The following is a 12,410-nucleotide window of genomic DNA, read 5'->3' on the forward strand; positions in this document are numbered from 1 at the left end:
ATGATTTACATGATGAATTATATGATTACAGATTAGTGCTAAGGATGAAGGTCTTTACTAATTGTTTTTTATGAACTCACTGATCTTGCTGTTAACTTGAGAAATAATTGTACCCTGCTCTCAAGCTGTAAGCAGTGAAATTTGCTATGTGAGATGGAACATCTTGAGATTATAATTTAATTTGCTCTGAGTTTGAATCCAGGTATAATGGTTTCGAATTATTAAACTGTTTGAAGTTGTCTACCATTCAAGGGAAAATGCCAAGAGCTATTAAAAGGGAATATCATCTAAAAATGCTACAGGTAAATGTAGATAATTGGGAAGGTTGAGAAGATGTGTGGTGGGCAAAAGGTGAAATGACTAAGGAAACAAAGGTTTGAAATTCTGAGCATATTGATTTATTAAGCAATGTATGCCCATTGCATAAACCAGGAACAAAAAAAATCATATTTCAGGAAATTATTAAGGAAAACTGCCCTGATATCCTAGAATCAGAGGGTGAAATAGTATTTGAAAGGATCCACAAATGACTTCCTGAAAGAGATCCCAAAATGAAAACCCCAAGGAATATTGTAACCAAATTCCATAACTCCCAGGTCAAAGAGAAAACATTTCAAGCAGTCAGAAAGAAACAATTCAAATACTGTGGAGCCACAGTCAGGATCACAGAAAAGTAAGTGGCTTCCACATTAAAGGAGCAGAGGACTTGGAATATGATATACCTAAAGGCAAAGGAGCTAGGATTACAACCAAGAATCACCTACCAGTGAAACTGAGCATAATCCTTAAGGGGAAAAAAGGGGATTTTCAATGAAATAGAGGACTTTCAAACATTTCTGATGAAAAGACCATAGCTGAACAGAAATTTTGATTTTCAAATACAAGACCCAAGAGAAGCATAAAAAGGTAAACAGGAAAGAGAAAACATAAGGGATGCAATAAGGTTAAACAGTTTAAATTCCTACATGGAAAGATGATGTTTGTAACTCTTAAGAACTTTATCACTATTAGGACAATTAGAAGGAGTATACATAGAGGGTGTGAGTATAAGTTGATTTTAATGAGATGATATAAAAAATTAAGGGGTGAAAAAGAGTCTTTCACTGAGAGAAGAAAGGGAGAAATAGAATAGGGTAAATTATCTCACAAAAAGAGTCATGAAAGACCTACTGCAGTAGAGGGAAAGATGGGGGTGAATAGGCATCATTTGAATCTTACTGTTATAGGAATTAGCTCAAAAAGGGAATAACATACACACTCAATTGGGTATAGAAATCTATCTGATAGAAGGAAGGGCATATTGGAGGATATGGTGGACACAGTGAAAGGAGAGAGAGGGAAAGATAAATGGGAAAAACAGGATGGAGGAAAATACACAGTTAGTAATCATAACTGTGAGTGTGAATGGGATGAACTCACCCATAAAACAGAAACAGAGAGCAGAGTGGATTAAAAACTAGAATCCTACAATATGTTGTTTACAAGAAACACATTTGAAGCAGAGATGCACACACAGTAAAGGTAAGGGACTGGAGCAAAATCTATTATGCTTCAGCCAAAGTGAAGAAAAAAAAAAAAGCAGGTATAACTATCATGATCTCAGGCAAAGTAAAAGCAAAAATAGACCTAATGAAAAGAGTTAAGGAAGGAAACTGTATCTTGTTTATAGGTACTATAGACAATAAGTACTATCAGTACTAAATGTATATGCATCAAATGGTATAGCACCCAAATTTTTAAAGAAGTTAAAGAGTTACAGGAGGAAATAGGCAGTGAAACTATACTAGTGGGGGAGCTCAGCTTTTCCCTCTCAGAACTAGATAAATCTAACCACAAAATAAGGAAAGAAGTTAAAGACATGAATAGAATTTTAGAAAAGTTAGATATGGGAGACCTCGGGAAAAAGTTGAATGGGAATAGAAAGGAATATTCTTTTTTTTTTTTTCAGCAGTCCATAGCACCTACACAAAAATTAATCATGTATTAGGGCATAAAAGCTTCACAATAAAATTCAGAAATTAATAGTTGATTAAATGAATCCTTTTCAGATCATAATGCAATAAAAATTACATTCAGTAAAGGGCCATGGAAAGGTAGATTTAAAATTAATTAGAAATTAAATAATCTAATCCTAAAGAATGAGTGGGTAAAAGAAAAAATCAAAGAGGTATAATTCCTTGAAATCAGAAAAAGAGGAGTCCCACTTCCTCCAAGTCACTATATTCAATCAAAGGAAAATGGAAACAATAAGTGATTGACCAGTACAGGTGCTAGTCTTCAGATAAGACCTAAGGGTTACTTGGGATGTATAATTGTAAGAAAACTCCCTATATCAATCTTCAGATATAACTGGGTTTCTGGTTAGCATAACATAGGTCCTTAATTAAGGGTCTCTAAGTAGCAGGTAGAGGCAGTCTAGCTTCCCAGCCACACAGGGCTAGGTTCAAACAATTCAATAAAGTTTTCTCACAATTCCCACAACTAAATAAAGTTTTCTGACAAGATAGAAATTGAACTAGACCCATAACTGAATAGAAAGGGAATTGAACTAGATTCAAAATTAAGTCACAAGATAGAATTAAGTCACAATTAAGTCACACACAAGTCAGTGTAGTTCACTCAATTCCCCTGCCATTGGTTGTTTTAATTCTCTCAGATGGCCTCGTGAAGGTAATGGCGGGATCCTCTTAGTTCAGTTTCCCCATTGTGCTATTCTCTTTCTGAACAGGAGAGTTTTTCACCTGGGAGATCATGAGCCTGGCTAGGACACCCTTAGACTAATGTAAAATTCTGTTGTATAATTGGCTGTTCCAAAAGGAATTTATTACTTTTACCTGAAGTCAAATAGAGATGAGGGAGTTTTTGTACAACCATGTCCCTCTTTTTATAGCAGATTTCTCTGACCATAACAGGAAAACTGCAAATGTGTTATAATCTTAATGTTACAATCGCCTTGTATCACTAAGCCTACTATACTGGATGCAAGTGTAAAGGACCCTATTGCTTTTATTTCTACTGTTGTTAATTTGTGGCCATTTGTCTCAACTTTGTAGCCTAAGCAACTAGGACAAATTGGTTCTTAGATTTACAATTTCCTTGATCACTGGTATATATTCATATATACGATTATGTCCTTAAAGTCTCATATTCTTTCTTCCTAAATAACTATGATTATGGTTCCCATGATATGAGGATAAAATATATTTTCAAAGTGGGGAAATGATAAAGATACAACAGCTCTAATTCTTTAAACTTTGCTTTGTATAAAGGCAAGAAGATTAGACTATTTCCACTTGAGAGCAAGAGTATAGGTGGTTGGCTTCCAAATAGTTATCAATGTATAAAAAAAATATGCTTAAAGGACTCATGATAGCTGTAATTATATTAGTAGCCTTAAAATCTCTGATATTGAGCCATTGGAAACAATAACAAAAAGTCAAATGAAGGTATTCACCCTAAGATAATTTTATGTGTGGTTCTGTAAATAACAGAGAACAAGATTGAAAAAGATAAAGCAAAGTTCTGAACCTCCTTCAGTTTCATTTTAATACCCACAGATGCTTATCCATATAAATACCTAAATATACAGGCTTTGATTATGTTTTAGTAATTGTATATAGATTCTCAAATTAGACTGAGTATTTTAGGTGGAGAACTGCTTTGGCAGTTTTAAATAAACTTATGTTTTTCCTGTTTGAGCATGTGTTCTCTCTCTGTCTCTGTCTCTGTCTCTCTTTCTCTTTCATAATATCAAGAGACAGACTCACTGGCCAGAAACTCTTATTCTAATTTACAGAGAACAATTGTCCAAACTATCTACAATGCTTGAGCAAGGTGGAAAGAACATGGCATTGTTTGTCCTTCATTTTCAAAAAGGACCATGACATCAGGAAGGCAATGTTATTGAAGGGGTGCTTGTACTTGGTCCCCAACCCTAGGATCATGTCTCTCCCCCACCCAAAGACCCTGTCTCTGGCAATAACTCATGAGTGGGCCCCAGTGAGGTAAACTATATCTCCCTGTTACAGTAACAAGCTGATTTTCCCTTGTATGAACAGGACTATCTTTTATCAGCAGAAATATCACATACTGATTCCCACAGTCACTGTATACAATCCAGAGGTCAAGCTATATATAGACTTCAACTCCAGAGGTTGTCTTGTTACAAACATAACAGAACAAAACCACACCCCTTAGAAGACTCTTCCCCCTACCCCCGGCCCCAGGTCAGGCCATGCCAATAGTGAATGATGCCTGTGCCCAAGGTATAGAAACTGTATATTCACCACCTAATTAGCATACTTGGCACACCACTCACTGTACTTTTTCTATATAAGCTTTAGCATGCCCCCCATTAAGTTGCAAGTTTCCTAGGGAGCTCTGCCTGCTTTATTAGCATTATAATAAACTTTTTGTCACGTGACTGGAAGACTGCTTGAGTCCACAAATTCTTTCCAGATGATTCTTCCCTGTACCTATTTACACTCATTCTGAACCATCAGAGCCCAAACAATGACCACATGAGGCTTGGGCTAGGACATATTGTTGGTCAATCAATGAGAGCCAGAGTGATCTGGATTTAAGGCATGATCCTTAAAAAAAGAAATATACTCTGTAAACCCCAAGATATCTTGCCTGTTTTCAGTGATCAGAATTTATATTCCTTTGGGCAGAGCACCCACAGGTAAGGGTATGATTCTCTATGTGGATAGAGGGAGAGGAGGGAGGGGAGGAAAGAGGGAGGCAGGGAGGGAAAGAAAGAATGAAGGAAGGAAGGAAGGAAAGAAGAAAGGAAGAAAGGAAGGAAGGAAGGATGAAGCTGCATTGCCCAGCTGGAACTGACCAGTTGGATCCCCAGTGGGTCAGCTACTAATACTCACAGATTGTTGATTGTTGTTTGTCCTTCATTCTTGAAGAGGACCAGGACATCTAGAAGGTAATGTCATGACTTGCAAGTGGACTGGATTTAAGTAAGAACATGGTATGTGAATATTGAAATTCAAAACTTTCAGATGAGTTGTAGGTACCCTGGTTTGATATTTTTCCTATACACCTGATGTTTATAAGGTTAACTCTATAGGGTTTGTACTGACCTTCAACACATGAGCTGATCAATAGAAAGGCAATGTAATTAAGTTTTTAAGGCATTACTGAATTATACTGAATAGCATTTGAACAGCATTACTTTGGGAATGTAATGTAACCACTTTTCATCTGCTGCCCTCCTTTGTTTCAAACCATGGAACAGGATGTTCCTCCCAAGATAAGCTCACCAATAGCTGCTAATTCAAACCTTGATTGACTCCACCTCCCTCAGCCTCCTGTCTCTCTGTTTGGAGGGCTGGAGAGTAGAGTACCAAACTCCTCCCAATGTCTTACTTTACAGAGGGCTGAAACTGGACTTTCAGATCACTCCAGTTTATATTTACTGCTCTACCTGGTTTCATCTCAATAGAAAAAGATGCCCTCGTGCCAGGTATGTCTAGTATTCTGTTCCATTACCCCAACTCCAGCTTTCCTGCCTCCTTTTGTGTTGTTTCCCTCTTTAGATTGTAAACTCATTGAGGGCAGCAACTGTCATTCTTTAAATTTACAGTATCTCCAGCACTTCAAACAGGGCCTACCACATGTAGGCACTTCATAAATATTTATTAGGATTGAAATGTCCACAAATGATATTGCATGACTGAAATGGATCTTCTAGGAGATCTTGGAGAAATACTTCTGTTAATCTGTCCCAGAAGCAAGATGGAAAGGTCCATCCCAGTGTAAACAGACTAAGCTGGATAATGTGGACATTCGCCTAGGACAGACATGTTTTGACTCGGAATTTCCAAGGGAAAACGTTTCCCACAAATAGACAACTTCATAAATAGACAGCTAAACCCAAGATGGAATAAAAAATCTGTCTGTCCCGTCTATCATAGATTTGTTTATTGTCCATTCTCTCTTAGTGTTCTAATCTTTTTGAAAGACTCAAGTTGTTCAAATAGTTTTCATTCCTTCGTAGATATATTGCAGTACAATAAGTTGATTTTATTGATATTTGCTAATTTAGTCTTTTAAGAATTTTTAAATTATTTTGTCTTTATACCACTTTCATTTCTGAATACATCCCCTTCCCCCTCCCTTGCCTTTGTAACAAAGACTTTTTACAAAAAGGAAAAAAAACTGTTGAGCAAAACCAAATGCATCAACAAAGTTTCACAGATACAATGTTCCACATACATTCTACTTCACCTCAGAATTTTCTTAGTTCTTCTCTAGGGTCAAATTGGGTCATTGTATTACACAACACTCAGTTTTGGTGTACTTTTGGTCTTATTTATATTATTGTAGTAGTCATATATTTTTCTTTGTTGTGCTTACTTCACTCAGTGTCAGTCCATATGTCTTCCCATGCCTTTCTAGATTTATTTTATTTATCATTTCTTATGGCACAGTAATATTCCTTTGCATTTATGTACCACAGTGTGGTTGAAAATGAAAATGAGAAGATGGGAAGTTTATAGGTACAGAACATTGCATGTATTTTCAGATTTTTTTCCAATGTATTTATTGGTTTCACTGATTGTTTTTTCTCTTCTACCACTTTTTTTCTTGGAAAAAATATTATTGTATTATAGGGGGTGACACTCTGGAGGTCTGAGGGGGAGAGATATAGGAAGAAATTTAGGTGGTATAAAAACAAAATATATTAAAATATATTTTTAAAAAATAAATTGAAAATGAAAAAGAAATCTCTCCCTCCTCTCATCCCATCTTTTAATTTAAAAAAAAATTTTCCCCTATCTTTATTAGCTTGGTACAAATACTTTATTTCTCTTCCCTTTGGGTATCATGACCTGGCCCTCCTTCTGCCATTACTATTTTTTCTCACTGGTAGCACCATTCATCCAATCTCTCTCACTCCAGTTCCTCAGGATAAGAAGGTGTAGGAATTAATAAAAGGAGTACAAGGACCACATATCTCAGAGTCCTGTGGACTAGAAACAGGAGGGAGAACAGACACAGTACTGGGGCAGATGAGGATCTCCTAAACCAGGACCATTCCCTCAAGTCACTGAACATGCAAAGGAATTACTTGGCCTCTCTAAGATCTTGGACTGAGCCAAATGAGACTTCAAAGAGAAGCTAGAGTAAGCAGGGAGAACCAGGGTCAAGAAAGAATATTGCTGTAGGCTTTGCCTAAAATCTCAAATCTACCATGGATGTGCTGGTGAATGTTTAACAACTGGCTCTTGGGGGGAAAATGTATACAGACACACTTTTAAATTTAATTTTCATTATTAATATTTTCCCATTATGTTCTTAAGTCTAGACAAAAAAATAAATCAAGGCCTGATTTGTAGTTTGCCAATTTCTAAGGTGTAACAGTCACACCGAAAATTTAATAATCAGCTATCAATAGTCAGCTGGTTCTAGCACACCCCCAAATCCCACTCACACTGCAACTTCTTTACTGCTGGTTGTTCCATGCTACTCGACTGGGGTCTGAGTCTCATGTATTTCTTTATCTTTTTTTTTTGTAATAAAAATGTTTTTGCTTAAAATGCTAACAATAACCCTAATTCGTGGTTGCTGTTGTGTGAACTGAACTGAATATCTTAGAAGGGACCGAACTTTATTATTTTTTTTTTGAGGGAGCTTATTTCTGGTGTTCCCAGATTTATCTGGGAGGAAACAAAATACCACTTGTGAAGGGTTGTTGATGAGTCTCCAAAATGGAACTTATTCAATCTGTTTTCAGTTAATGTTAAGTTTGTACAATATTTACCAAATACCAATTTTTTTTTCAAGTTACTGTGCTATATCTGCCATTAAGGCCATCATCCTCAGCTATTCCTACTGGAACCTTGGAGAACTTGCTTCTGGGTTTGCTGGCTCTTGAACTTTTGCCTTATCTTACCAAGGTCCACATCCTCCAGGCCACATCCTTGCTAGAGGAAGCCAACCCCATTCCAAGCTCACTTCTATGATGAAAAACAGAGAATCATGAAAACATGCTTTAAATGCACAGATGATAAAAGAAATGTAGAAGGGGACACATATCAAAGGATTTTGCTACTATATCAGTGCATGCTCTGAGGCACTCATTCCAAATCCAAATCATCCTGATGAGCCAGATCTCCAGAGCTTGGTTATGATGTCCCCTCAGGGTCCTAGGGGTAGCCTGAGGAATTTGGGTGCTATGAGGTATATCTTTTAGTGCTGTGAAAAATCATGACTTTCCATCAGTATGCTTCTCCTCAGGTTTGCCAGCTGAGAATCATTTTAATCAGTCTTTTTTAAAATTTATTTTTAGCTTTCAACAATCACTTCCACAAGTTTTGAGTTTTAAATTTTCTCCCCCTCCTCCCCTGCCTCCCTCCCCAAGATGGCACACAATCTGATATAGGTTCTACATATACATTCCTATTAAACATATTTTCATATTAGTCACATTGTAAAGAAGAATTAGAACCAATAGGAGGAACCACAAGAAAGAAGAAACAAAACAAAACAGAAGAAAAAAAAAGCAAATAGTATGCTTCGATCTGCATTCAAACTCCATAGTTCTGGGGCAGCTAGGGGGTGCAGTGGATGGAGCACCGACCCTGGAGTTAGGACGACCTGAGTTCAAATGTGGCCTCAGACACTTAACACTTACTAGCTGTGTGACCCCAGGCAAGTCACTTAACCCCATTGCCTAGCAAAACAAAACAAAACAAAAAACAAACAAATAAACTCCATAGTTCTTTCTCTGGAGGTGAATAGCATTTTCCATCATGAGACTTTTGGAGATGTCTTAGATCCTTGCATTGCTGAGAACAGCTAACTAAGTCTATCAAAGTTAGTCATCACACAATGTGGCTGTTACTGTGTACAATGTTCTCCTGGTTCTGCTCACTTCACTCAGCACCAGTCCATACAAGTCTTTCCAGGTTTTTCTGAAGTCCACTTGCTCATCATTTCTTATAGCACAATACTATTCCATTATGTCCATATACCACAACTTGTTCAGCCATTCCCCAATTGATGGGCGTCTCCTCCATTTTCAATTCTTTGCCATCACAGAAAAAGCTGCTATAAATATTTTTGTACATGTGAGTCCTTTTCCCATTTTTGTGATCTCTTTGGAATATAGCCCTAGAAGTGCTATTGCTAGGTCAAAGGGTATGCACATTTTTTATATCCCTTTGGGCATCCAAATTGCTCTCCAAAATGGTTGGATCATTTCACAACTCTACCAACAATGTTAATCACCTGGTTTTAAGTAGCTTTTAGGAAGGAGTATTTACTAAAATGATACAGTAAGAACAACTGATACAACTGTGACATACTTCCATAAATGCATACAGAGTCCAAGGGAAAATGGGCTTGACCTTAGAAAGCACATGTGACAAAGGAGTAATATAGCCTCTGGTGGTTGGAAGTCCTTTTCTCTCTATTGCAGAGTGTTTGGAAAGCTCCCCTTAGTCATTGTGTAGTTTCCTTGCTGAGCAACTTGTGGAGCTGTAAATCTATGTCCAATCTGTCCTTAGCTCCCAATGTAGACACTGCTATTAACCATGAAACAGATGGGAAGTCCAGAATCCTCCAGACTCTGAAGCTCACAAGGTCCTCTTCCTGGGTCACATAGATATTGAGGTTTAGGGATGTTGGGACCCAAAAATAGGTATGAGGGTCCTGCCTCATAATGAATTCAACCTGTCTTCTTTCAGCCAAAGGTTTATTAAAACCTCGGTCAAGGTGGGTGTGACTCTCAAAATCCTGAGCACTTTAACAGAGGCAAGATTTTTTTATATAGAAGACTGTGGGAACAGAGAGGGGGTCCAGATGGAATTAAGGGTAGGAAGTGGCCAGGGCCATCCTGAGGTAAGGCTGGGCTAGATTAGAAGTAACAGAGAATTGGAGATTTGGGTGGGGGGGGCCACAATGAAAGGATTACCTGGAAAGGGCTGGTTGCCCCAGGCCAACGCAGGGGACCTGGGCCATATGGGAAAGTCCAGGGCTTTTCTTTTTTGGGATCCAGATCCCAAAGACATGGTCTTTTCTTTTTAGGGGTTCAGATCCCATCCCCATCATAGATATTAAATGTTTGAGGCAGGATTTGAACTTATGCCTTCCTGACTCCAAGTCCAACACTCTATCTACTGTACCACCTGATTGCCTGGATCTATCTGTTGGGCTAACTTTTTTCCCCCTCATTCACACCTTTCCTCTCCATGCACACACACACACACACAGACTCTTTGAGGATGGGTCAGGGGAGGAGAAGTGGGTAAAAGAAAAGAGCAAGTGAGCAGGGGCAGGGGGAGAGGAATGAAAGGGGAGGTGATGAAGGACAGGTGTAACACATTCAAGTTGGGGGGGGCACCTCTCCTGATTCCCAGGAATGGGAAATTTCCTATTTAGTCTTTGAGAAAATGTTTTGGATTTTATATAATTTGTTCTCCACCATTTGTTCATTACCACCCTAACCCTCTTTGGAATAAGCTTCCTATTTTGCTGTACAAACACCTGACTGCATTGTGAACCTATACATTGAATAGTTCAGATTTGATGATAATGATGACAATTTGATGATAATGAACTATCAAAAGAGGGGGTATTGTGGAGGAAATAGACAAAATCTATGTGCTGTGTGTTTGGCATAAACATCTTCCCAGCAGTAGTAGTCTTACATGTCAAAGAAATGTATGCTGCAGAGGTATGTAAATAAAGACAGATTTTCAGTAGGACTCCATCTTAAAGGGAGACCTCTAAATACCATCAATATGGTTTGATGAGATTAACTACAGAGAAACACCCCTACTGGAAAACACCTAATCTTGGGCAACACCAAGGTTAAGACATTCTTCTCCCCTAACCCCATCACCTGATTTCCTGTCCCTGTAACTTAATTTCCCAAATAAGGAAAGTGGTTGAGCCACCTGGTCTAATATGCTCCTTTTGCTGCCTGCCCTAAAGCTGTGTAAAACCTTCTAAGAGTGTATCTCCCTTTCTTCTGGCAACTGCTTCTCAGCTAATGCTAGCTAAAGTTTTTAATCTTCTAGCCTTGCCTCTTTTACTGACCTCCAGTCAAACAATATTGTGCCAGTGTCTCCCGTATCTCACAATGGAGTCCAGAATTCTTCAGAGAGACCTTCAGAGTGTCCTTCTTTCACTTCTTCTGACCTCCATGTGAGCACTTGCCTTGTGTGAGTTCTCCGCAGCATTTGAAAAACATGGCCTACCCATCAGAGTTGCACTCTCTCTGCAGTAGAATATGAATGCTTGGCAGTTCATCTGAGAAAGGATTTTAGTGTTTGGACCTTATCTTGCCAGGTGATCTTCAGAATCTTCCTAAGGCAATTCAAATGTAAACAATTCTGTTTCCTGTATGGCACTAGTATACTGTCCAAGTTTCACAGGCATAAAACAATGAAGTCAGCACAGCAGCTCTGTAGACCCTCAGTTTGGTAGGGAGTCCAATACTAGTTTTGGCAATGCATGTGTCCGTCAACCTCATCATTTATGTGGAGATACCTATAAATATACTTCCAAGGTAAGTTGAACTTATCCACAGCATTCAAAATCTCTCCATTTGTTGTAACTGAGGGTTCCACATATGGATGGTATGGTGTTGGCTAATGGAGAATCTGTGTTTTCTTAATGTTAATTGTCAGGCCAAAATTAACCAAGTATCAGGGAATTGATCCATACTTTTTTGCATCTCAGCCTCAGAGGCTGCATTGAGTGCACAATCATCTGTGATAAAAAAATCTTGCACCAATTCTCCCTACGCTTTAGTTGTGGCTTGCAATCTTTTCAAGATAAATTATTTACCATCAGTACAGTAGCTGACCTTTATGACATTTTTATCTTTGTTAATATCATCAGTGCAGGAGCTGACCTTTATTCCATTTTCATCTTCATTAAAGGTGTCCAACAACATCGCTTAAAACATCATGCTAAAAAGCATGTGGGCAAGGGCACAGCCCTACTTCACTCCATGGGTGACTAGGAAAGCATAAGAGCATTGTCCATTATCCAGAAACAATGCAAGCATGCTGTCATGAAACTGATGTATAACAGTGATGAACTTTTCCAGGGAACTGAAATTTTTTGGGTTCCTTTGGAACCTTTCCAAAGAAATATCAAGGCAACAATGTTTAATGGCAAAGTCATTTTGATTAACACTTAATCATCACAAATGGACTTCAGGAAGAGGGAAAAGAGATCAATAATTAAATGATATTTATATATTTAATAATATGTAACTTATGACCTAGATTCCCCAAAGGCTCAGGGCTCACATGAGCTAGGTTTGATCTTAGAGACCTGATCCCTAAGTGTGTTTTTTTTCTCTCTCTTTTTTGGGGGGGGAGGGGGGCTTATTTCTCCCACCTGGAGTTATTTCAGTAAAGTTTCCAAAACAAAATAGG

The sequence above is a fragment of the Vombatus ursinus genome, unplaced genomic scaffold (assembly GCF_900497805.2).
Source record: "Vombatus ursinus unplaced genomic scaffold, bare-nosed wombat genome assembly UNPS02004704.1, whole genome shotgun sequence".
In the NCBI taxonomy this organism is placed as follows: Eukaryota; Metazoa; Chordata; class Mammalia; order Diprotodontia; family Vombatidae; genus Vombatus; species Vombatus ursinus.